The following is a 26486-nucleotide window of genomic DNA, read 5'->3' as shown; positions in this document are numbered from 1 at the left end:
TTAATTTTGATTCCTGCAACTTTACCAAATTCATTGATTAGCTCTAGTAGCTTTCTGGTGGCATCTTTAGGGTTCTCTATGTATAGTACCATGTCATCTGCAAACAGTGACAGTTTTACTTCTTTTCCAATTTGGATTCCTTTTCTTTCTTTTTCCTCTCTGATTGCTGTGGCTAGGACTTCCAAAACTCTGTTGAATAATAGTGGTGAGAGTGGACATCCTTGTCTTGTTCCTGATCTTAGAGGAAATGCTTTCAGTTTTTTACCATTGAGAATGATGTTTGCTGTGGGTTTTTCATATATGGCTTTTATTATGTTGAGGTAGGTTCCCTCTTTGCCCACTTTCTGGAGAGTTTTTATCATAAATGGGTGTTAAATTTTTTCAAAAGCTTTTTCTACATCTATTGAGGTGATCATATGATTTTTATTCTTCAATTTGTTAATATGGCATATCACATTGATTGTTTTGCGTATATTGTAGAATCCTTGCATCCCTGGCATAAATCCCACTTGATCATATGGTATGATCCTTTTAATGTGTTGTTGGATTCTGTTTCCTAGTATTTTGTTGAGGATTTTTGCATCTATATTCATCAGTGATATTGGTCTGTAATTTTCTTTTTTTGTAGTATCTTTGTCTGGTTTTAGTATCAGGGTGATGGTGGCCTCATAGAATGAGTTTGGGAGTGTTCCTTCCTCTGCAAGTTTTTGGAAGAGTTTGAGAAGGATGTGTGTTAGCCCTTCTCTAAATGTTTGATAGAATTCACCTGTGAAGCCATCTGGTCCTGGACTTTTGTTTGTTGGAAGATTTTTAATCACAGTTTCAATTTCATTACTTGTGATTGGTCTGTTCATAGTTTCTATTTCTTCCTGTTTCAGTCTTGGAAGATTATACCTTTCTTAGAGTATGTCCATTTCTTCCAGGTTGTCCATTTTATTGGCATAGAGTTGCTTGTACTAGTCTCTTAGGATGCTTTGTATTTCTGCAGTGTCTGTTGTAACTTCTCCTTTTTCATTCCTAATTTTATTGATTTGAGTCCTCTCCCTCTTTTTCTTGATGAGTCTGGCTAATGGCTTATCAATTTTGTTTATCTTCTCAAAGAACCAGTTTTCAGCTTTATTGATCTTTGCTATTGTTTTCTTTGTTTCTATTTCATTTATTTCTGCTCTGATCTTTATGATTTCTTTCCTTCTGCTAACTTTGGGTCTTCTTTGTTCTTCTTTTCTAGTTCCTTTAGGTGTAAGTGTAGATTGTTTATTTGAGATTTTTCTTGTTTCTTGAGGTAGGCTTGTATAGCTATAAACTTCTCTCTTAGAACTGCTTTTGCTGCATCCCATAGGTTTTGGATCATCGTGTTTTCATTGTCATTTGTCTCCAGGTATTTTTTGAAATCCTCTTTGATTTCTTCAGGGATCTCTTGGTTATTTAGTAACATATTGTTTAGCCTCCATGTGTTTGTGTTTTTTACGTTTTTTTCCCTGTAATTCATTTCTAATCTCATAGTGTTGTGGTCAGAAAAGATGCTTGATATGATTTCAATTTTCTTAAAACAGTGGCTTGATTTGTGACCCAAGATGTGATCTATCCTGGAGAATGTTCCGTGCGCCCTTGAGAAGAAAGTGTAATCTGCTGTTTTTGGAAGGAATGTCCTATAAATATCAATTAAATCTATCTGGTCTATTGTGTCATTTAAAGCTTCTGTTTCCTTATTTATTTTCAGTTTGGATGATCTGTCCATTGGTGTAAGTGAGGTGTTAAAGTCCCCCACTATTACTGTGTTACTGTCGATTTCCTCTTTTATAGCTGTTAGCAGTTGCCTTATGTATTGAGGTGCTCCTATGTTGGGTGCATATATATTTATAATTGTTATATCTTCATTTTGGATTGATCCCTTGATCCTTATGTAGTGTCCTTCCTTGTCTCTTGAAAGATTCTTTATTTTAAAGTCTATTTGTTCTGATATGAGTATTGCTACTCCAGCTTTCTTTTGATATCCATTTGCATGGAATATCTTTTTCCATCCCCTCACTTTCAGTCTGTATGTGTCCCTAGGTGTGAAGTGGGTCTCTTGTAGACAGCATATATATGGGTCTTGTTTTTGTATCCATTTAGCAAGCCGGTGTCTTTTGGTTGGAGCATTTAATCCATTTACATTTAAGGTAATTATTGATATCTATGTTCCTATGACCATTTTCTTAATTATTTTGCGTTTGTTTTTGTAAGTCCTTTTCTTCTCTTGTGTTTCCCACTTAGAGAAGTTCCTTTAGCATTTGTTGTAGAGCTGGTTTGGTGGTGCTGAATTCTCTTAGCTTTTGCTTGTTTGTGAAGCTTTTGATTTCTCCATCAAATCTGAATGAGATCCTTGCTGGGTAGAGTAATCTTGGTTGTAGGTTCTTCCCTTTCATCAATTTAAGTATATCATGCCCCTCCCTTCTGGCTTGTAGAGTTTCTGCTGACAAATCAGCTGTTAACCTTATGGGAGTTCGCTTTTATGTTATTTGTCGTTTTCCCTTGCTCCTTTCAATAATTTTTCTTTGTCTTTAATTTTTGCCAATTTGATTACTATGTGTCTTGGTGTGTTTCTCCTTGGGTTTATCCTTTGTTGGACTCGCTGTGCTTCCTGGACTTGGGTGGCTATTTCCTTTCACATGTTAGGGAAGTTTTCGGCTAAAATCTCTTCAAATATTTTCTCGGGTCCTTTCTCTCTCTCTTCTCCTTCTGGGACCCCATAATGCGAATGTTGTTGCGTTTAATATTGTCCCAGAGGTCTCTTAGGCTGTCTTCATTTCTCTTCATTCTCTTTTCTTTAGTCTGTTTCACAGCAGTGAATTCTACCATTCTGTCTTACAGGTCACTTATCCATTCTTCTGCCTCAGTTATTCTGCTATTGATTCCTTCTAGTGTAGTTTTCATTTCAGTTATTTTATTGTTCATCTCTGTTTGTTTGTTCTTTAATTCTTCTAGGTCTTTGTTAAACATTTCTTACATCTTCTCAATCTTTGTCTCCATTCTTTTTCCGAGGTCCTGGATCATCTTCACTATCATTATTCTGAATTCTTTTTCTGGAAGGTTGCCTATCTCCACTTCATTTAGTTGTTTTTCTGGGGTTTTATCTTGCTCCTTCATCTGGTACATAGCCGTCTGCCTTTTCATCTTGTCTATCTTTCTGTGAATGTGGTTTTTGTTCCACAGGTTGCAGGATTGTAGTTCCTCTTGCTTCTGCTGTCTGCCCTCTGGTGGATGAGGCTATCTAAGAGGCTTGATGGGAGGGACTGGTTTTGGGTAGAGCTGACTGTTGCTCTGGTAGGCAGAGCTCAGTAAAACTTTAATCCACTTGACTGTTGATGGGTGAGGCTGGGTTCCCTCCCTGTTGGTTGTTTGGCCTGAGGCAACCCAACACTGGAGCCTACCTGGGCTCTTTTATGGGGATAATGGCGGACTCTGGGAGGGCTCACACCAAGGAGTACTTCCCAGAACTTCTGCTGCCAGTGTCCTTGTCCCCATGGTGAGCCACAGCCACCCCCCGCCTCTGCAAGAGACCCTCCAACACTAGCAGGTAGGTCTGGTTCAGTCTCCCCTGGGGTCAATGCCCCTTCCCCTTGGTCCTGATGCGCACACTACTCTGTGTGTGCCATCCAACAGTGAAATCTCTGTTTCCCCCAGTCCTGTGGAAGTCCTGCAATCAAATCCCACTAGACTTCAAAGTCTGATTCTCTAGGATTTCCTCCTCCTGTTGCCGGCCCCCCAGGTTGGGAAACCTGATGTGGGGCTCAGAACCTTCACTCCAGTGGGTGGATGTCTGCGGTATAAGTCTTCTCCAGTCTGTGAGTCATCCACCCAGCAGTTATGGGATTTCATTTTACTGTGATTGCACCCCTCCTCCCATCTTATTGTGGCTTCTTCTTTTCTTTGGATGTGGGGTCTCTATTTTGGTGAGTTCCAGTGTCTTCCTGTCGATGATTGTGCAGCAGCTAGTTGTGATTCTGGTGTTCTCGCAAGAGGGAGTGAGAGACCATCCTTCTACTCCGCCATCTTGGTTCCTAATCCCCCAAGTATTGTTAACATTTAAAGCTGAGATCCCTCCCCTCAAAAGAAAAGATCAATGTTAATATTAGCCTATATTAGACACAATTAGAAAGGAAAATCTGCAAGAAATAAAAATACTGTGCTTTGCAAAAAAATTAAAAAAAATAAATAAATTAATAAAGCTGAGATCCCATTCACATTTCTTCAGTTGCCCTAATAATGTAATTAGGGCAAAAGGATCCAGTTCAGACTCATATGTTGCATTCAGTTGTCATGTCTCTTTAGTCTCTGTCAGTCAATAACTGTTTCTTGGTCTTCCTTTGAGTTTCATGCCTTTAATAATCAGTTATTTTGTAGAACACCCTCAGTTTGGGTTTGTCTTTTTTTTTTTTTCCTGCACGCAGGCCTCTCACTGTTGTGGCCTCTCCCATTGTGGAGCACAGGCTCTGGATGCACAGGCTCAGCAGCCATGGCTCACAGGCCTAGCCACTCCGCGGCATGTGGGATCTTCCTGGACCCGGGGCACAAACCCATGTCCCCTGCATTGGTAGGCGGACTCTCAACCAGTGCGCCACCAGGGAAGCCCTTTTTTTTTTAATGATGAGATTCAAGCATCTTTTTTTTTTTTTTTTTTTTTTTTTTTGCGGTATGCGGGTCTTTCACTGTTGTGGCCTCTCCCGTTGCGGAGCACAGGCTCCGGACGCGCAGGCTCAGTGGCCATGGCTCACGGGCCCAGCTGCTCCGCGGCATGTGGGATCTTCCCGGACCGGGGCACGAACCTGCGTCCCCTGCATCGGCAGGCGGACTCTCAACCACTGCGCCACCAGGAAAGCCCAAGATTCAAGCATCTTTGAGGGACTCTCACATGCCTATCAGGAGGCATGTGATTTTGAATTGTACTATGTCTGATGATCTTCAGTTTTATCACTTGATTAAGGTGGTGTCTGCTAGGCTTCTCTACCATAAAATTATTCTTTTTTTCTTGCAGTTTATAAGTAATTTATGCAAAGGTAATTTGAGACTCTGAAATATTCTTTCTTATCAAACTTTCCATCTATTTATTTATTTATGTAGTTTTGAACTCATGGATTTCTATTTTACTTAATGGGCTATTTTCCATCACTATTATTATTTATTTAGATCCTCAAATGTCCCAGGTGGGATCAGTGGGAGCCCTGTCATGCCCAGAGCTAAAACTCCTCAACCTACTATGTATTGCCCTCATCTCTCTAAGTGTAACACATTCTTAAAGTAGTTAATATATTCTTCTGTTATCAGCTTGCTAGCTAAGGGTGCTTTGTCACCACTGAAAACTTTTATTGATTTCCACCCCAGAAAATTTGGGTAAATTACTGCAGCTAGGCACTGAATGTCAGAGTATCCATACTTTTGGCTCATATCAATATTTATTCCTGCATATTTTTATAGTATATACATTAAGTTACTTTAAGAATAACTAAAATCTTTTAGTCTCTGAGAACTAACATCCCTTAATTATGATGCCATCTGCTATGAAATAATCAGCTTTCCATTTGTTGTTTCCAACTTAGAAATATTTATGTGCATGTTTGATTCCAGCTACCTCAAAAAAAGAATTTGAGGGCTTCCCTGGTGGCGCAGTGGTTGAGAGTCCGCCTGCCGATGCAGGGGACACGGGTTCGTACCCCAGTCTGGGAAGATCTCACATGCCGCGGAGCGGCTGGGCCCGTGCACCATGGCCGCTGAGCCTGTGCGTCCGGAGCCTGTGCTCCGCAACGGGAGAGGCCACAACAGTGAGAGGCCCGCGTACCACAAAAAAATAGAAAAAAAAAAGAATTTTAATTTTCCTGTAAAAGTAACATGTTTATGAAACAGGAGAGTTAAAATAAGAAAGTAGGAATATAAACCATTACCAGAGGAGAATCAGTGATCCCTTCTCCCTGCACCCCTCATCCCCCTCTCCTGGCCTGTAGAAACCACGAGTTTGTTTTCTGTTTCTGTGAGTTTGGTTTTTTTAGGTTCCACACATAATTCAGATCATGCAGAATTTGTCTTTCTCTGTCTGACTTATTTCATTTAGCATAATGCCCTCAAGGTCCATGCATGTTGTCACAAGGTCAGGATTTCCTTTTCTTTTATAGCTGAATGATATTCCACTATAAACGTATACACCACATTTTCTTTATCCAATCATCTGTTAATGGACTCTTAGGTTTTTTCCATGTCTTGGCTAATGTAAATAATACTGCAGTGATCATGGGGGTGCAGATATCTTGTCGAGATAGTGGTTTCATTTCCTTTGGATATGTACCCAGAAGTAGAATTGTTGGATCACATAGTAGTTCTATTTTTAAATTTTTGAGGAACCTCCATACTGTTTTCCACAGTGGCTGCTCCAATTTTATTCCCACCAACAGTGCACAAGGATTCCTTTTTCTCCACATCCTTGACAACACTTGTTATCCTTTGCCTTTTTGATAATAGCCAGTCTAACAGCTATGAGATACTATCTCATTGTGGTTTTGATTTGCATTTCCCTGATGATTAGTGATGTTGAGCTCCTCTTCATGTATTTCTCAGCCATTTGAATATCTTCTTTGGAAGAATTTACATTTTTAACAAGTTTCTATATAATGCTGATACTGCTGGTTCAGGAACCACACTTTGTTAACCACTGCTCCAAACAAATTGCCAATTCCATGTACTTAAAACTCACTATTATTTGTTATTATTAATTTTTAGCCATTGCCCCTTTGCCTGGAACTGTTCCTCACTATCCCTACCTGTCAAAACTCAATGCTCTTCCTACTTCATAGCTCATTTCAAAGATGCTTCATCAATAAAACATCTACTCTTAATCCTAGCTATATGGGCTTCATCCTTCCCTGAGCCCCCATTACTGCTTTGATCATAGAATGGGCTTTCTTTATTACTCTACCAGACAACACACTCCTTGAAGAAAAAAGACTGAATCTTAATCTTTTTTTTTTTTTTAATCCTTCTAGATTGGTTCCCTAAGAGCTTACAGCAGATCTCTTAAATGGGATTCAAGGATATAATTATATCTATGGTGCATTTTGGCTATTTCTTCCACCCTCATTTGTACAAAATCTAATGTTAACTATGGTTAGACCCAGTATGTACATTTCCCAGGTTTTTCTATACTGGGAGCCAGGCTGGTATTTGACCTATTATACTAAAAGGGTGCTGTTTGTTCAACGGTTTGGAACCCCAGATCTCTTCTTTAGCATCATGCTTAATCCTTTCTAAAACAGTTTGTGATGGGAAAGGGAATGTCTTTGAAATAATCCAAATTTAATTAGAAACACTGGGTGCTAAAATTTGATTTTAATTTTTTTTTTTAGGTGAGAGAAGCTTTGCTCCATTCTTTCTGCAACTGGTTCTGCCTTTTCCTCAATGCCCTCTCTCTTTTTGACCGTTTCTCCCTTCCAGCCTTTAAATCCAAGGGCTAAATTCCTAGAGATTTCATTCTTTGTGGTAGCATGTGTCTTTGGGCAGTTACACAGACATCTAATTACAAGAAGTCGAATAAGCTAGTGCCTGCCTGAAGCATTCGCTGAGGAGGGGTTTTGGACACCCCTTCTCTGAAAGCTCTTTCTGCCTGTCACCTGCCTAGACATGGAGAGTCCTGCCCTCACACAATTTCCCCGAAGAAGGGTAAACATGGGGGTTTCCTAGGAGACGGCTTTTCCCAGAATTTGAATACTTGCTTTTCCCACTCTTGTCCAGAGAGGCAAACTGCCAGAATGTTGTACAGGCTTAGCTTCTTGGTTATCTAACAAGAGAATATGTCCCCAGACTGTTAACTGTGGGAAAATATTAGAAATAATATTTTTCAAACTCTGCTTAAAATTTTGTCACTCATATTGTTGTTAATTTCTTTAAGGCAGGCAAAATATACATTTTATTTGGAAGTTAGCCATACATTTTTTTCTTTAAGAAAGAAAAATAAATTATTTAAAATAGTCTCATAAATTTTTTTACAGAAAGATTAGTAATCTAATAAAGATTAGATTAACTAAATAAAGTTAATACTAGCCCCCAACCCCTTACCCCAGCAAATCATACTGGATGGCAGGTTTTTTTCTTTGACACAGAAACTCGAATTGGTTTACTGTACATCAAACCTTTTGGATCTGAGCTGTGGCCTCATAAAACGTTCCCAGAGTCTGGAAGCCCAATTTGGAAGACCTCGGCTGCCTTCTCAGTTTAATAAGATTATTTCTACCTATATTGGTGTCAGATATTTTTCAACCTCTTAATCTATTCTTCAATGACTTAGGGATTGTTTATGCAAAGAAAATAAGGAAATAACATGGCTGGATTCTAAGAAGATTTTAAAAGTTTGTTTACAAAGATATAATGAAAACTACCTACACATAGAAGTGACTAATTGAATAATGATGAAGAGTATAATTTGGAAGAAAAATAGGGGTCTGAAAGGTTACATTCTCAAAGTCAGAAAAGTACATTGAGACAACTCATAGACCTGATCATCGTCTAGGATTTAACTTTCCAAGCTACACAATTCCTGAGACAATGTTCGAGTTAGAATTTGAAAGTGTTGTTGGAATGAACCACTAAGTAAAGAGGCTGAAGGAAGAAAGTATGTAAATAAAGCTCCTATAGACCCAAACAACCAACGTGGGTTACTTATCCACAAGGAAGAAACAAACTTCAACGAAAGCTATGTAATAAAGTATTAATTAAATATAGGAGTGACCAGTCACTGGGACAGTGTGACGCTGAGGCCTTTGGGTGATAAGCCAACCCATGATGATGATAAGCACCACGTGATGTGGCTGGTGGGGACAGGAGGTGGAGGTGGGAGTAGACATGTGTGGAGAGGGATGTAACCCCCACATGGGCAGTGTGTGTGCTATGCTGGTTACTGCTTTTACTGGGCATTCCCTAGTGATGCTCTGTTTAACTAGATCCCTTTTGGCTTTTCCAGGGTGGCAACTTGATGGGAGCAACCTTACAAAGTATGTTGGGTTCTTTCCTCTGATCAGGTCACATGGAGATTCTATTAGCCGTTTGCTCATCAGTTTGTACTAGAAACTGGTTCTCCTGGAGGCTAAGCAAGCAGAATAGAAGCAGAAACACTCTGCTTTTTAACGGGCAGACTAAGTGTTAGATGCCACTTCTGGGATGCAAATTAAAGTTCCAAGAACGGTTAAGCTCTGGGTACCTGAAACAGATATCTTTATCATTTCCTTGGCTTCACATGTGTGTATTTGTGTGTGTGTGTGTAATTCGTACATCATGGTCACTAAAGGAATAATAATAATAAATTCTAATTATAGGCTCCATTCCCCCATCCAATTTTTAAAAAATTTTTAATGGGTATTCACAAGAAAACTTTACGTAATTTAGGACTAAACTTCAAGATCGGATGAAGGCTGAATTTGAATGAGAGGCAGATTTGGATAGTGCAAAAAGTATGAACTCAGGAGCTGGGCAACCACAGGATTCAACACTTGGTTTTGTTTTGATTTGTTTGTTTCTAACATCTTTATTGGAGTATAATTGCTTTACAATGGTGTGTTAGTTTCTGCTTTATAACAAAGTGAATCAGTTATACATATACATATGTTCCCATATCACTTCCCTCTTGCGTCTCCCTCCCTCCCACCCCTCTAGGTGGTCACAAAGCACTGAGCTGATCTCCCTGTGCTATGCGGCTGCTTCCCGCTAGCTCTCTATTTTACATTTGGTAGTGTATATATGTCCATGCCACTCTCTCACTTTGTCACAGCTCACCCTTCCCCCTCCCCATATCCTCAAGTCCATTCCCTAGTAGGTCTGTGTCTTTATTCTCATCTTGCCCCTAGGTTCTTCATGACTTTTTTTTTTTTTAGATTCCATATATATGTGTTAGCATACGGTATTTCTCTTTCTCTTTCTGACTTCACTCTGTATGACAGACTCTAGGTCCATCCACCTCACTACAAATAACTCAATTTCGTTTCTTTTTATGTCTGAGTAATATTCCATTGTATATATGTGCCACATCTTCTTTATCCATTCATCTGTTGATGGACACTTAGGTTGCTTCCATGTCCTGGCTATTGTAAATAGAGCTGCAATGAACATTTTGGTACATGACTCTTTTTGAATTTTGGTTTTCTCAGGGTATATGCCCAGTAGTGGGATTGCTGGGTCATATGGTAGTTCTATTTGTAGTTTTTTAAGGAACCTCCATACTGTTCTCCACAATGGCTGTATCAATTTACATTCTCACCAACAGTGCAAGGGATTCCCTTTTCTCCACACCCTCTCCAGCATTTACTGTTTGTAGATTTTTTGATGATGGCCATTCTGACTGGTGTGAGATGATATCTCATTGTAGTTTTCATTTGCATTTCTCTAATGATTAATGATGTTGACCATTCTTTCATGTGTTTGCTGGCAATCTGTATTTCTTCTTTGGAGAAAGGTCTATTTAGGTCTTCTGCCCATTTTTGGATTGGATTGTTTGTTTTTCTGATATTGAGCTGCATGAGCTGCTTGTAAATTTTGGAGATTAATCCTTTGTCAGTTGCTTCATTTGCAAATATTTTCTCCCAGTCTGAGGTTGTCTTTTTGCCTTGTTTATGGTTTCCTTTGCTGTGCAAAAGCTTTTAAGTTTCATTAGGTCCCAATTGTTTATTTTTGTTTTTATTTCCATTTCTCTAGGAGGTGGGTCAAAAAGGATCTTGCTGTGATGTATGTCATAGAATGTTCTGCCTATGTTTTCCTCTAAGGGTTTGATAGTGTCTGGCCTTACATTTAGGTCTTTAATCCATTTTGAGTTTATTTTTGTATATGGTGTTAGGGAGTGTTCTAATTTCATACTTTTACATGTACCTGTCCAGTTTTCCCAGCACTGCTTATTGAAGAGGCTGTCTTTTCTGCACTGTATAGTCTTGCCTCCTTTATCAAAGATAAGGTGACCATATGTGTGTGGGTTTACCTCTGGACTTTCTATCCTGTTCCATTGACCTATATTTCTGTTTTTGTGCCAATACCATACTGTCTGGATTACTGTAGCTTTGTAGTATAGTCTGAAGTCAGGGAGCCTGATTCCTCCAGCTCCGTTTTCCATTCTCAAGATTGCTTTGGCTATTCTGGGTCTTTTGTGTTTCCATACAAATTGTGAAATTTTTTGTTCTAGCTCTGTGAAAAATGCCAGCGGTAGTTTGAGAGGGATTGCATTGAATCTGTAGATTGCTTTGGGTAGTAGAGTCATTTTCACAATGTTGATTCTTCTAATCCAGGAACGTGGTATATTTCTCTATCTGTTTCATCTTTCATTTCTTTCATCAGTGTCTTATAATTTTCTGTATACAGGTCTTTTGTCTCCTTAGGTAGGGTTATTCATAGATATTTTGTTGTTGTTGTTGCAATGGTAAATGGGAGTGTTTTCTTAATTTCATTTTTAGAATTTTCATCATTAGTGTATAGGGATGCAAGAGATTTCTATGCATTAATTTTGTATCCTGCTACTTTACAAAATTCATTTATTAGCTCTAATAGTTTTCTGGTAGTATCTTTAGGATTCTCTATGTATAGTATTATGTCATCTGCAAACAGTGACAGCTTTACTTCTTCTTTTCCAATTTGGATTCCTTTTATTTCTTTTTCTTCTCTGATTGCTGTGGCTAAAACTTCCAAAACTATGTTGAATAATAGTGGTGAGAGTGGGCAACCTTGTCTTGTTCCTGATCTTAGTGGAAATTGTTTCAGTTTTTCACCATTGAGGACGATGTTGGCTGTGGGTCTGTCATTTATGGCCTTTATTATGTTGAGGAAATTTCCCTCTATGCCTACTTTCTGGAGGGTTTTAATCATAAATGGGTATTGAATTTTGTCAAAAGCTTTCTCTGCATCGATTGAGATGATCATATAGTCTTTCTCCTTCAATTTGTTAATATGGTGTATCACATTGATTGATTTGTGTATATTGAAGAATCCTTGCATTCCTGGGATAAACTCCACTTGATCATGGCATATGATCCTCTGAATGTGCTGTTGGGTTCTGTTTGCTAGTATTTTGTTGAGGATTTTTGCATCTGTGTTCAACAGTGATATTAGCCTGTACTTTTCTTTGTGACATCTTTGTCTGGTTTTGGTATCAGGATGATGTTGGCTTATACAATGAGTTTGGGAGTGTTCCTCCCTCTGGTATATTTTGGAAGAGTTTGCAACGGATAGGTGTTACCTCTTTTGTAAATGTTTGATAGTATTCGCCTGTGAAGCCATCTGGTCCTGGGCTTTTGTTTGTTGGAAGATTTTTAACCACAGTTTCAATTTCAGTGCTTGTGATTGGTCTGTTCATATTTTCTGTTTCTTCCTGGTTCCATCTCAGAAGTTTGTGCATTTCTAAGTATTTGTCTATTTCTTCCAGTTTGTCTATTTTATTGGCACATAGTTGCTTGTAGTAATCTCTCCTGATCTTTTGTATTTCTGCAGTGTCAGTTGTTACTTCTCCTTTTTCATTTCTAATTCTATTGATTTGAGTCTTCTCCCTTTTTTTCTTGATGAGTCTGGCTAATGGTTTATGAATTTTGTTTATCTTCTCAAAGAACCAGCTTTTAGTTTTATTAATGTTTGCTATAATTTCCTTCATTTATTTTTCATTTATTTCTGATCTGATCTTTATAATTTCTTTCCTTCTGCTAACTTTGGGGGTTTTCTTGTTCTTCTTTCTCTAATATCTTTAGGTGTAATGTTAGATTGTTTATTTGATATGTTTCTCGTTTCTTAAGTTAGGTTTGTATTGCTATAAGCTTCCCTCTTAGAATTGCTTTTGCTGCATCCCATAGGTTTCGGGTCATCGTGTTTTCATTGTCATTTGTTTCTAGGTATTTTTTTTATTTCCTCTTTGATTTCTTCAGTGATCTCTTGGTTATTAAGTAGTGTATTATTTAGCCTCCTTGTGTTTGTATTTTTTACAGATTTTTACCTGTAATTGATATCTAGTCTCATAGTGTTGTGGTTGGAAAAGGTACTTGATACGATTTTAATTTTCTTAAATTTACCAAGGCTTGATTTGTGACCCAAGGTATGATCTATCCGGGAGAATGTTCCATGAGCAGTTGAAAAGAAAGTGTATTTTGCTGTTTTTGGATGGAATGTCCTATAAATATCAATTAAGTCCATCTTGTTTAATGTATCATCATTTAAAGCTTGTGTTTCCTTATTTATTTTCATTTTGGATGATCTGTGCATTGGTGAAAGTGGGGTGTTAAAGTCCCCTACTATGATTGTGTTACTGTCGATTTCCCCTTTCATGGCTTTTAGTATTTGCCTCGTGTATTGAGGTGCTCCTATGTTGGGTGCATAAATATTTACAATTGTTATATATTCTTCTTGGATCAATCCCTTGATCATTATGTAGTGTCCTTCTTTGTCTCTTGTAATAGTCTATTTTAAAGTCCATTTTGTCTGATATGAGTATTGCTGCTCCAGCTTTCTTTTGAATTCCATTTGCATGGAATATCTTTTTCCATCCCCTTCTTTCAGTCTGTATGTCTCTAGGTCTGAAGTGGGTCTCTTGTAGACAGCATATATACGGGTCTTGTTTTTGTATCCATTCAGCCAATCTGTGTCTTTTGGTGGGAGCATTTAGTCCATTTACATTTAAGGTGATTATCAATATGTATGTTTCTAATACCATTTTCTTAATTGTTTTGGGTTTGTTATTGTAGGTGTTTTCCTTCTCTTGTGTTGCCTAGAGAAGTTCCTTTAGCATTTGCTGTAAAGCTGGTTTGGTGGTGCTGAATTCTGTTAGCTTTTGCATGTGTGTAAATGTTTTAATTTGTCCATCAAATCTGAATGAGATCCTTGCTGGGTAGAGTAATCTTGGTTGTAGATTTTTCTCCTTCATCACTTTAAATATGTCCTGGCACTCCCTTCTTGCTTGCAGAGTTTCTGCTGAAAAATCAGCTATTAACCTTATGTGGATTCCCTTGTGTGTTATTTGTTTTTTTTCCCTTGCTGCTTTTAATATTTTTTCTTTGTATTTAATTTTTGACAGTTTGATTAATATGTGGCTTGGCATGTTTCTCCTTGGATTTATCCTGTATGGGCCTCTCTGTGCTTCCTGGACTTGATTAACTATTTTGTTTCCCATATTAGGGAAGTTTTCAACTATAGTCTCTTCAAATATTTTCTCAGTCCCTTTGTTTTTCTCTTCTTCTTCTGGGACCCCTATAATTTGAACATTGGTATGTTTAATGTTGTTCCAGAGGTCTGTAAGACTGTCCTCCATTCTTTTCATTGTTTTTTCTTTATTCTTCTCTGCAGTAGTTATTTCCACTATTTTATCTTTCAGGTCACTTATCCGTTCTTCTGCCTCAGTTATTCTGCTATTGATCCCTTCTAAAGAATTTTTAATTTCATTTATTGTGTTGTTCATCACTGTTTGTTTTCTCTTTAGTTCTTCTAGGTCCTTGTTAAGCATTCCTTGCATTTTCTCTATGATTTTGGATCATCTTTACTATCATTATTCTGAATTCTTTTTCAGGTAGACTGCTTATTTCCTCTTCATTTGTTAAGTCTGGTGGGTTTTTACCTTGCTCCTTCATCTGCTGCATATTTCTCTTTCTTCTCATTTTGCTGAATTTACGGTGTTTGGGGTCTCCTTTTCGCAGACTGCAGGTTCGTTGTTCCCATTGTTTTTTGTGTCTGTCCCCAGTGGCTAAGGTTGGTTCAGTGGGTTGTGTAGGCTTCCTGGGGGAGGGAACTAGTGCCTGTGTTCTGGTGCATGAGGCTGGATCTTGTCTTTCTGGTGGGCAGGTCCACGTCTGGTGGTGTGTTTTGGGGTGTCTGTCACCTTATTATGATTTTAGGAAACCTCTCTGCTAATGGATATTGTGTTCCTGTCTTGGTAGTTGTTTGGCATAAGGTGTCTAGCACTGTAGCTTGTTGGTCGTTGAGTGAAGCTGGGTCTTGGCGTTGAGGTGGAGATCTCTGGGAGATTTTCGCCATTTGATATTACATGGAGCTGGGAGGTGTCTTGTGGAGCAGTGTTCTGAACTTGGTCTCCCACCTGAGAGGCACAGCCGTGGCGCCTGGCTGGTGCACCAAGAGCCTATCATCCATACGGCCTAGAATAAAAGGGAGAAAAAAAGGAAAAAGAACGAAGATAAAATTAAGTTATTAAAATAAAAAATAAAATATAATTAAGAAAAAATTTTAAAAATAAAAATATAAAACAAAAAATGGACAGACAGAACACTAGGACAAATGGTAAAAGCAAAGCTATACAGGTAAAATCACACACAGAAGCATACACATACAGTCTTTCAAAAAGTAGAAAAGGGAAAGAAATACATATATCATTGCTCCCAAAGTCAACCTCCTCAATTTGGGATGATTCCTTGTCTATTCAGGTATTCCACGGATGCAGGGTACATCAAGTTCAATGTGGAGTTTTAATCCGCTGCTCCTGAGGCTGCTGGGAGAGATTTCCCTTTCTCTTCTTTGTTTGCACAGCTCCCAGGGTTCAGCTTTGGATGAAGCTGCCTCTGCGTGTAGGTCACCTGAGGGCATCTGTTCTTCGCTCAGACAGGACGGGGTTAAAGGAGCCGCTGATTCAGGGGCTCTGGATCACTCAGGCCGGGGGGAGGGAGGGGTACGGAGTGTGGGGCGAGCCTGTGGCGACAGAGGCCGGTGTGACGTTGCATCAGCCTGAGGCGTGCCGTGCGTTCTCCCGGGGAAGTTGTCCCTGGATCCTGGGACCCTGGCAGTGGCAGGCTGCACAGGCTTCCAGGAGGGGAGGTGTGGATAGTGACCTGTGCTCGCACACAGGCTTCTTGGTGACGCACCAGCAGCCTTAGTGTCTCATGCCTGTCTCTGGGGTCCGCGCTGATATCCGCAGCTCGTGCCTGTCCCTGGAGTTCCTTTAAGCGGTGCTCTTAATCCCCTCTCCTTGCGCACCAGGAAACACAGAGATAAGGAAAAGTCTCTTGCCTCTTTGGCAGCTCCAGACTTTTTCCCGGACTCCCTCCCGGCTAGCCGTGGCACACTAGCCCCCTTCAGGCTGTGTTCACACAGCCAGCCCAACTCCTCTCCCTGGGATCCGACCTCTGAAGCCCGAGCCTCAGCTCTCAGCCCCACCCGACCCGGCGGGTGAGCAGATAAGCCTCTCGGGCTGGTGAGTGCTGGTCGGCCCTAACCCTCTGTGCGGGAATCTCTCCGCTTTGCCCTCCGCACCCCTGTTGCTGTGGTCTCCTCCGCGGCGCCGAAGCTTCCCCCTCCGCCATCCGCAGTCTCCGCCCGCGAAGAGGCTTCCTAGTGTGTGGAAACCTTTTCTCCTTCACAGCTCCCTCCCACTGGTGTGGTCCCGTCCCTATTCTTTTGTCTGTTTTTTCTTTTTTCTTTTGCCCTACCTAGGTACGTGGGGAGTTTCTTGCCTTTTGGGAGGTCTAAGGTCTTCTGCCAGCATTCAGTAGCTGTTCTGTAAGAGCTGTTCCACAGGTAGATATATTTCTGATGTATTTCTGGAGAGGAAGGTGATCTCCGTGTCTTACTCTTCCGCCATCTTGAAGCTCCTCCCCGAAGCTCTGTTTTAATGGCACATCTATTAGGCCAATTCTTTGGCACCACCCTAGTCTCAGAGCTCCCGCCCCTTCTCCTCAGGCCGTGTCCCCATGGGAGGCGGGGCTGCTTGCTCTCTTGGTTTTGTTTTTGAAACCTGTGTGACCTTGGGCAAGGTTACATAACTTGTTGACCTATAGCTTCCTCGTTTGTAAAGTTGCGATAATCACATCTACCTCGCGGAGTGGTACCTCAGATTAAATGCAGCATGAATGCTCAGCATTTAACATAGTGCCTGGTTCATAAACAGCCTACAGTCAATATTAGTTTCCTTTCCCCTTTGTCAGTGGCAAAAGCTAAATGATTAATTTTTTTCAGCTTTGGCCATTAGGAGGTCTTTTAGTTAGCTCATATATCCTTTTGACATATACTCATTATTTTTATTTATTTATTTATTTTTGAGCACTTTCTTCCTTTCATGCTCCAGGTTTTATTTCCTGCCCTAGTCCAAGGATCAGCCACTTCTCCAAGGAGTCTTTGGTGCTAGAAACCAAGATCTGGGTACTAGATGTGCTCGCATGTATTATTATTTTTTAAAAAATATATTTTATCTTTTATAACAGTTTTTAGATTTATAGAAAAATTGAGAAAATGGTTCAGAAAGTACCCCCATACCCCGCAGTTTTCCCTATTATTAACATATTAATATGGTGTATTCTTTATAATTCATGAACCAACATTGATATTTTATTAACTAAAGTCCATATTTTGTTCAGATTTCCTTCGTTTTTACTTCATGTCTTTTTTCTGTTCCAGGAATCCATCCAGGGTACCATATTACACTTAGTAGTCATGTCTCCTTAGGGTCCTCTTGGTTGTGACAGTTTCTTAGACTTCCGTTGTTTTTGATGACCTTAATGGTTTTGAGGAATACTGCTCAGGTGTTTTGTAGGATGCCCCTCTAGTGGAATTTGGCTAGTGTGTTTCTCATTAGACTGTGATTATGTGTTCGGAGGAGTAATATCCAGAGCTGAAGTACCATTCTCATCACATCATATCAAGGGTAATACTATCAACATGAGTTACACCGTTGATACTGACTGTGATCCCCTGGCTGAGGTGGTGTTTGTCAAGTTTCTCGACTTTAAAGTTACTCTCTTGTTCCCCCTTGTTCCTGGAAAATACTGTGCTCTTTGGAAGAAGTTACTATGTGCAGCCCATACTTAAGCAATGGGTATGGTGTTCCCCCTTGAGGACAGAGTATCTACATAAATTATTTGGAATTCTTTGCATGGCATCTTTAATCATTTTTTTATTTGTTTGTTTGTTTTCTGATCTTTGTTTTTCAATGCTAGAAGTGAGGTGTCTGTTTATATTGGGCAAAATTTTTTTTAAATTTATATATTTTTGGCCACATTGGTTCTTCTTTACTGTGCACAGGCTTTTTCTAGTTGTGGTGAGTGGTGACTGCTCTTCGTTGTGGTGAAGGCTTCTCATTTCAGTGACTTCCCTTGTGGCGGAGCATGGGCTCTAGGCATGCCGGCTCAGTAGTTGTGGCGCACAGGCTTAGTTGCTCCACGGCATGTGGGATCTTCCCGGACCAGAGCTCGAACCCGTGTCCTCTGTGTTGGCAGGCAGATTCTTAACCACTGCGCCACCAGGGAAGTCCCTGGGCAAATTTTAATTAAGCAAATATATAGGCCTTCACTCATTAATATTCAGAACAATTGATGATAGATAAACACTTTTAATCTAACATTACTCACTCCTCAGTTATTAAATCTATGGGAATATAGTGAGCTTGGCTCTGTTTTTCCTACTTGAACACCCATTTCTTAAATCTCTCTTTCAGCTTAAAGATATCAGAAATATCCCTACTAATGAAAAGTTGCTTTTCATTTTTAATGTATCTCCGAATTTCTACATTACTGAGTTTCCTGATGGTTGACCATGAAAAATTAGGCTTTGATCTTATTTTAAAGAATAATTGGCCACTAAAAACATGAGGCAAACTAGACGTACTGTGAAGAGCACATTTCTCACAATAATTACTAGGTTGTTTCCCAGTAAATGGCAGAGCTGTGCAGCATCACATTTAGTATGAGAATACATGGAAGCTAAGAGGAGTTTAAGGTTAAAAGGAAAACAAAATACTCCCTGGGGTTTTAATCACTAATTACAGGTCTATAAATAGCCATTTCTTGGATTCAGAAGGCATTTGGTCTCCTGGACATGATTTAGTTTGGCATATGGGCTTGCCAGGTTTTTTTCCTTCTTCTCTTTGTGAACTGCTTGAAATGACTGGACAGGTCAGACATGAAGACAGGTGGTGCAAATGTTTGGGGGAAAAATACAAAAAGTAATTATCTGGATTTGCCAGCAGTTCTATTTAGTGACCTACAGGAGTTGACCCTGCCCTATATTTAGATGTTGCAAGATGATATACCACAACATACTGTTTATAGGCTCTCATTTTCTGAGCAACTATCGTGTTTTCATTGAAACGGTTTATACTGTTTTGTGTAGCACCTGGTCCATGCAATGTATAAGGAAATTACAAATAGTTGATGAGAAATACTGAAAAAGAAAATTCAAACCAAGAGAGAAGTATAGCTATTTCCTCCCCTTTTGAACAAAGATTTCTTTTGCATTTCAAAGTCAGCAAAACTTTAATGTGTCTGTAATAACAAGCATGGGTTCATTTGGAAAAAGTAATATTTTAAAATTGAATTTGCATAACTGGAATAAAGTGTTGTATGGCTAGCTGCCGATACTTTTGCTCCTTGTTTTATGTACCATTATTCTGTATAATTTAGGATTATGTCTGTTTTTAAGGCCCTGCTGCCTCTGGGATTATAATCTGTTTCCTACCATTTGAAAGAAAATTAACACCCAGATGCTAGTTCTGTCACCTATTTTGATAGAATCTAAATTCTTGTAAAACATAATTGGTTTCAAGGCACTTCCTGAGGAATCAGAAAATCTCATCTTATATTTCAAAGGGAGAGTTGGTTGAATGTGATTAAAAGTTCCACTCCAATCAGAAAATAATACAGTTCTGGGACTTCCCTGGTGGCACAGTGGTTAAGAATCTGCCTGCTAATGCGGGGGACACAGGTTCAAGCTCTGGTCCGAGAAGGTCCCACATGCTGTGGAGCAACTAAGCCTGTGCGCCACAACTACTGAGCCGGCGTGCCTAGGGTCCATGAGCCACAACTACTGAAGCCTGTGCACCTAGAGCCCGTGTTCTGCAACAAGAGAAGCCACTGCAATGATAAGCCTGCGCACCGCAACGAAGAGTAGCCCCCTCTCACTGCAAGTAGTGAAAGCCCACATGCAGCAGCGAAGACCCAACGCAGCCAAAAATAAATAAATAAGTAAATAAAGTTATAAACAAAAAGTATAACTTTAAAAAAAGAAAGAAAGAAAGAAAATAATACAGTTCCTTTCCTTCATAAAGTTCAGTTTTCCCCTCAATATACTCAGTGTTTTACATATATAATTTCACACTTTTTGAAGGTGGATGAGAATTTAATTTTTTATTTTTACATGATTTCATAGAAAAAAGAGCTTGAGGCACTGAGAGGTTTAAGTCGATGGGTTTGCCATAGACTAAGCATTTTGAATTTTAATCTAGGACTCATTCTACTGGGATCTCACACTGAGATTCTGAAAACCTTACAGTAATAGGGATACGATAGTGATCTTCCATGAGACTCTCTTTGCTTCTTTCTCCCTTTCTCCCAACATATTCTGAACCTTTAACACTACAAGAAAACGTGAAAAAAAAAAACTGCTGATCAAGCACAGCTGAGTTTATTAGATCTCTGTAGTGAATAAGAAGATCACCTTGACATTTTAGCAATGTCTCTGAAGTCAGGGAGGATATTCACAGGATTTTAGGGCGTGGGCTGAGTAACTTTTAAGGTGAATCTTCTAAGGCAAGAAACTGGTTGAGATTAGATAGAGTTTATAACATAATTTTGGTTTGGTAGCTATGTCAAGGCTATAGTTTTGAAGCTGTTAGTCTTTTTTTTGTATTTTATTTTATTTTTTTATATAGCAGGTTTTTATTAGTTATCTATTTTATACATATGTGTATATATGTCATATTTATACATATTAGTGTATATATGTCCCAATTTCCCAATTCATCCCACCACCATCCCCCCACCCTGAAGCTGTTAGTCTTAACGAGTAAGCTATTTAGTTGGTTCTATAGTCTTGTCTTTAAGAAGCTAGTATTTCCTCAAGCAGTTAGCTGTTACCTTATGCTTGTTCTCATTACTATTTAACATGGAGAAAAGAAATTATGCCTGTTCCAGGATTCTTTAACAGAGGGACAGAGATTATGTTGGTTTCAGTCCCCAGTATATACACATCCAAACTCTCAGCAACTCTTGTTGGCTTCACTTCTTCTGTCCCTACTGCTACACCTGTAGTTTCATCACCATCATCTCTCACCTTATAATTTCCAAATTTTTCTTCTTTTTCTTATATTTTTCTCAAAACTCTTTACACAGTTGTCAACTGATCACTCTTGTCTCCTACTTAAAATCTTCCAAAAGTTTCACATTGCATTTTTTGAGCAAGTGGTATCTGTCGCACTTCTGCCTTGGCATCTTGGTAGCAGAGTCCAAGAAAAACAACACTGTCAGGCACTGGATGAAACAACGCTTTACTCACTTAGAGGGGAGACAGAGCAAGATCAGCTTCAGTGATGAGTGTCATACCCCCATGGCCAGCAGGTTCCTCCTAGCAGCTCATGCAGGGCAATTGGCCTGCACGCACCCTTCTTGTGCTACAGAGGAAGGACCGTGTCCTCCCCCTGCGGGTAACAGATATAGTAGTGGGGCTGACTGGGTGTCATATGACACCCAAGCAGAACAAAGCAGTACATGACTGAGTCTGAAACAGGGAAAGATATTCTCACATAAGGTCATAAGCCCATCGAGAGCTGTGAGGTTGTGAGGACTCTTGCTATTGGTAAGGCAGGTCTGCAAGTTCATGGCCCATTCTTATGTGGCTGAGAGGGGGTTGAAGACAGCATGCATATGCATGAGACTGCCTTCTCCAACACTCAGCATGAAACCCAAACTTCTTGCATTGACATAGAAAGCCCCAGCTGTCTTCTCTGGCTTGAGCTTGAGATATTCTCCCCCTTGGTCCAGCACTGTGTTCTGGCCATAGTGACCTTCCTTCTGTTTGGGCCTTGAGGCCTATGGATGGTTCCATTAAGTCTATCTAGTAGGCCTGTGCCTCCGGTCTTGGGGTAGTTGTCTCCTTGTAATTCAGATCTCATCTCAAAGATCATTTGATCAGAGAGAACTTCCTTGACTATCGAATCCAAAATAGTCCTCTTTGCCCCCATATATTATGTGATCTTATTCTACTTTCTTCTTATGATTTATCATTATTTTAAACTTTTTTGTTCACTTATTTACTTATTTTTTCCCTGCCTTCCTTCAAACAGAATATAAGCAGGAACCCTTTGCCTTGTTTAACACTCTATGGCCAGTGCCTAGAATATTGCCTTGTACATAGTAAATTTTTAAAAATATTTGTTTCACTGTGTTTGTGGGGATTTAGGGAAACACTCACATACACTGGCGGTGCAAGTGTAGATTGGTACAGCTCAGCAGTATCTATCAGGATTAGAAATGTTATTTATGCTCTTTGATGCAGCGTTTCTACATCTAGGCATTTATCCTACAGATATACTTGCACATCCGAAAATTCAGGTACGTGAAAAGATATTCATGGTGCAGAAAAGAATTAACATAGCAAGCCTGAGGCTGCTGTCTTAGAAGGACTTGCTTACAAGGTGGCCCTTGGTTGGCATCTGAGAACCCAGCTGGTAAATAGTTACCTGCACGGATGCAAAACTTTTTCTAAGTGATAAGGCTGTTATACCCACTTGGGACATTAATCAACTGCCTTCCTTCTAGAAATTTGGAATTTTGGTAGTGCCTAGGCAGGGGGTACGTATGTGATCAGTCCCCAGTGAAAATCTTGTACTGAGTGTCTAATGGGTTTCTCTGGGCAGAAACACTGCATGCATGTTACTACATTTTTTGCTGCTGAAGGAAAGAACACACTCTGTGTGTCCCCTCGCAGGAGGAAGAAAACATAGGAAGCCTATGCATGGATTTCTCCAGACTCTGCTTGTGTCTTTTTCCCTTGCTGAGCCTTTTGCTGTAATAAACCTTGGTTGTGAGAACCACCATATTCTGAGAGCTGAGAGTCCTTCTAGTGAATCATGGAATATGCGGATGGCCTTGGGGCCGTGTGAAACATTTATTATAAATTGTCTTCACAGAAAAATATTAAAACAAGTAAAATGTCCATGAAAAGAGAACTAGCTATGGCACAAAAAGTCACAAAAAGGAATACTGTACAGTACTCCTATATGAGGCAATCCTATATTCGGATGTGGAAATGTTAGTAAAATATCTAACGGGAAAACCCAGAATTCCAAGTGGTTTGTGTAACTTTCTATGCTGCTATTTGTGCACATTCACATCTATATGTGTTTGTAAATGTGGAGAGTATCACTGGAAATATGTTCAAAAATCTGATAATAATGGATTCCTTTGAGGAGAGGAACTTGGCGGCTGAGGGGAAACATTGGGAAAGAGAGGTTTTACTATCTATTTTACACTAATACGTTGTCCACTAGTCACATGTGGCTATTTACATTTAACTTAATTAAAATATAAAATATTCGGTTCCTCATTTGTACTAGCCACATTTCAAGGCTTCATAGTGTCATGTGGATAGTGGCTACAATATTGGATAACACAGAAATAGAATATTTCCATCTTTGCAGAGCGATGTTTTGTATAGCACTGATCTATATATTTTTTTTACCATTTAGTATTCATACCATGTTCATGTTATATTTTTTCAAAAAATTAACTAAAATGAAACAAAATATTAGTTCAATGAATGAATGAATAATGAATGTTGACAAAAAGTTCTGTATTAACAGACTGTTTTGAGAATCTCAAGAAAGTAAGATCGGGTCACCCGTTTTTGTGGTAGAAGTTTACATCTAGTTAAAGTAGGTAGGATAAACAGCAGCTTAAATTCTCTCTACCTATTAATAAAAGTAAATTTTCAGCCTAGGGGCTGAAGCCAAATCCAGATCTTGGAAACCCTAGCAAATGCACCAAGGAGAGTGCCAAGGAGCACAGAGTGGGGTTGTTGGCCTCTCCCTTTCACCAGCTCCAGCAATTTATGCCGTGGGCGCTTGGCTAGCTCCAACATACTAGAGTAAAGCAGACCTCCTTGCTGAGTTCTTCCTCACTCCCTCAGTAAACAGTGCTTGTAATTTCATGTCCCCCAATAAATTATAATCAATTTTATATGCTTAAGTCGAGAGATGTCAGGAATGGTACTACTAGTATTTTTACAGCTCAGTTCAATATTTATTAAGTGCCTACTGAATAGTAAATGGCCTTTACCCTTGAGGTTCTTATGGTCTATTATGGGAGATGGAAAAAGGGAACAGACTATGTTGATATAATAATACACGGTGCCAATGTAAAGGTTTGCCCAAAATGCACTGGGATGTCGTGGAGCAAGGCTGCCTGATCCAGTCATGGAGGATGCATAAGGCATTTTAGGCACAGAGAGTGGGAGGTGTGCTCTAGGCAGAGGCAAAAACAAGAGGCTGTGAAGGAGCCTGTCTTATTGGGAGTCCCATAGTAGCTGAGTCCTAGAGTCCAAAACTACAGATGGAGACCAGAGCAAGAAGCGATAAGAAAGGCAAATAACAGTGAAGTGTTGAGAGGCCTTGTGCCGAATGCTAAGCAGCTGGATTTTATCTGGTAGGGATCTGGAAAGCTGAAAAGGGAGGGGTGTCCGTTTGGGTAAATTTCCTTGAATGCATGTTGAGATGGATTTAGAAAAGCAAAACCCAGGCAAGGTGACCCATTAGGGGACTGCTGTCACAGTCCAGGTGAAAATGAAGCTGATAATGGCCTTTTTAAATGAATGCCTTTCTGTTAGCATCTCTCTCCTCCCCGTCTCACTTTTTTTCTATTGATACTTCCTCAATTGTGTTTCTGGAGATCATCTTCCAAATAAACTTCTTGAACCCAAGTTCTTGTCTGCGACTGAGAGAATCCAAAGTAAGAAAAGAAGTGCATGGTCAATAGGGTCAGATATTGCCCAGAGGACCAGTGAGAGGACTGACGGTCTCCCCTGGTTTCCTCAATATGGAAGCCATTGGTTACTTTTGTAAAAGCAGTTTCAGCGAAGCCATGGCAGCCGAATCCAGGTCGCAGAGAACCATGGAGGGGGTTTGAGGTGAGGAAGAAGGAAATGAGTATAGATGGAGCTTCCAAAATACGTGGCAAGTAATAAGGTGAGAGCCAGAAGGAGACAAAGATTCAAGGGTGGGATTTTCCAGAATAAGAGAGGTTTTTATAAGGAATATGTCTAACAGTATTGTGACCCTACCTCTCATATAACGGCTTCTCAAATAATTTTACAGTGGCTGAAAAGACACCAACATAGTAAAAGAAAGGCAGAGAGAGAGAAAAAAGTAGATTCCTGACAGCATAATTTGAGCTTCTGGATCCAGTTTTGCCTGAGGCTTCCAGATTCCCCACCTCTGTAGCGAGACTTTTGAGTTAAGTGAGGAATTCTCCATTTTGCTTGAGTCAGATTGAGTTAGGTCTTTGTAACTTGCAAATGGTGAGTAGTCCAAACCTTTCTTCTATAAGACTAATTGGAATACATTTCTGTTTTTACAAAACACACGCACACAACCTATTCAAAGTGTTGAAATCAAGTTAAGAACCAGTAGGGAGAAAATGAGAAAGTGGTATAAGATAGACCAAAAGTACTTCATAATTGATGAAACAAGGCCCTCGAGAGGATGGTAGCTGATGAAACCAAGAACCTGAGTAAAGTGGTTAGTTATAAAAGTACTTTTTACAACATCTTAGTACGAAATTTTAAAACATGCAGAAAAGTTGAAAAATTATAAAGTTAGCAATCATATATCTATCACCTAGTTTCTAGCATTAACATTTTGCTACATTTTCTACTTTTGCTTTATTACGTATCTCATTTATCCATCCTTCTATCCATCGACAAAGCATCTAATATTTTTGATGCATTTCAAAAGAGTTTGCAGATATCAGTAGTTTTCATTCCTAAATAATTCAGGAAGCATATCATTAACTTGACTTCCAAACTGGTTTACAGTTAAAAGTACCTAATATTTAGAAAAAAAATTATCTATAATACTCCTGTTATTCTAATGAGCTATCTCTTTGATCTTTTAAAATTCAAGCACTGTTATTATCTTTGTGCTTTACTATAATTTTAAAGGATATTTTTACATTTTCCTCATATTTCAGAGTGTGATTCATTAGAAAAATTTCTGCAAAATATAAATTAGACTTACTCAAGTAGGTTTCTAATATGTTGCCTTACAGAGGAATCAGAAATAGTCATGCATAAGACTGTGAGGTTTGACATATGTTTACTGTCGTCTTAAAAATCAATTGCATACCAGTGGCTCTTTCATTACTGTATTACCAACAGCCTTGCAAGTGATCATGCCTGAGTTTCAATTAATATCTTCCTTGATAGAATGCTGACCCTGGAAGGCATTGTGAGCCTGGGCTTCCTAAGGGCTTTGGCTTTGTAACAGAGCCTGGGAGAATATTTTTTTGGCAATTATAGAAACTTAAATATTCCATACTGGTAAATATTTCATGCAAGAATTCCCACCTTGGTTCTTGTCCTAGCCTTTCACTGCATCTAAATATATCCTTTGTTCTCTTTATATTATAAAGCCTTGCTCTCTGAGTTTAATTTCTGGACACATGAATATTATTTCTTGGTCTGGCATCATTTGCTAAATTGCTGCTGAATCCTCCTGGCTGCTCAATAGTCCGTCATTGTCCCCTCGTCTT

General features: G+C 39.4%; 1 long non-coding RNA gene across 1 annotated transcript in view; it reads left to right on the top strand.

Moving 5' to 3' along the window:
* The first annotated feature begins 3443 nt into the window (after positions 1 to 3443).
* The window catches only part of LOC109549842 (uncharacterized), a 298308-nt gene continuing 275265 nt past the window's right edge, over positions 3444 to 26486 (top strand). The window contains exon 1 of the long non-coding RNA XR_002176206.3: positions 3444 to 3556. This is a non-coding gene — a long non-coding RNA (uncharacterized lncRNA). The remainder of the gene's footprint in view (positions 3557 to 26486) is intronic.

The sequence above is a fragment of the Tursiops truncatus genome, chromosome 4 (assembly GCF_011762595.2).
Source record: "Tursiops truncatus isolate mTurTru1 chromosome 4, mTurTru1.mat.Y, whole genome shotgun sequence".
Classification (NCBI taxonomy): Eukaryota; Metazoa; Chordata; class Mammalia; order Artiodactyla; family Delphinidae; genus Tursiops; species Tursiops truncatus.
This window is presented reverse-complemented; position numbering and strand designations above follow the sequence as displayed.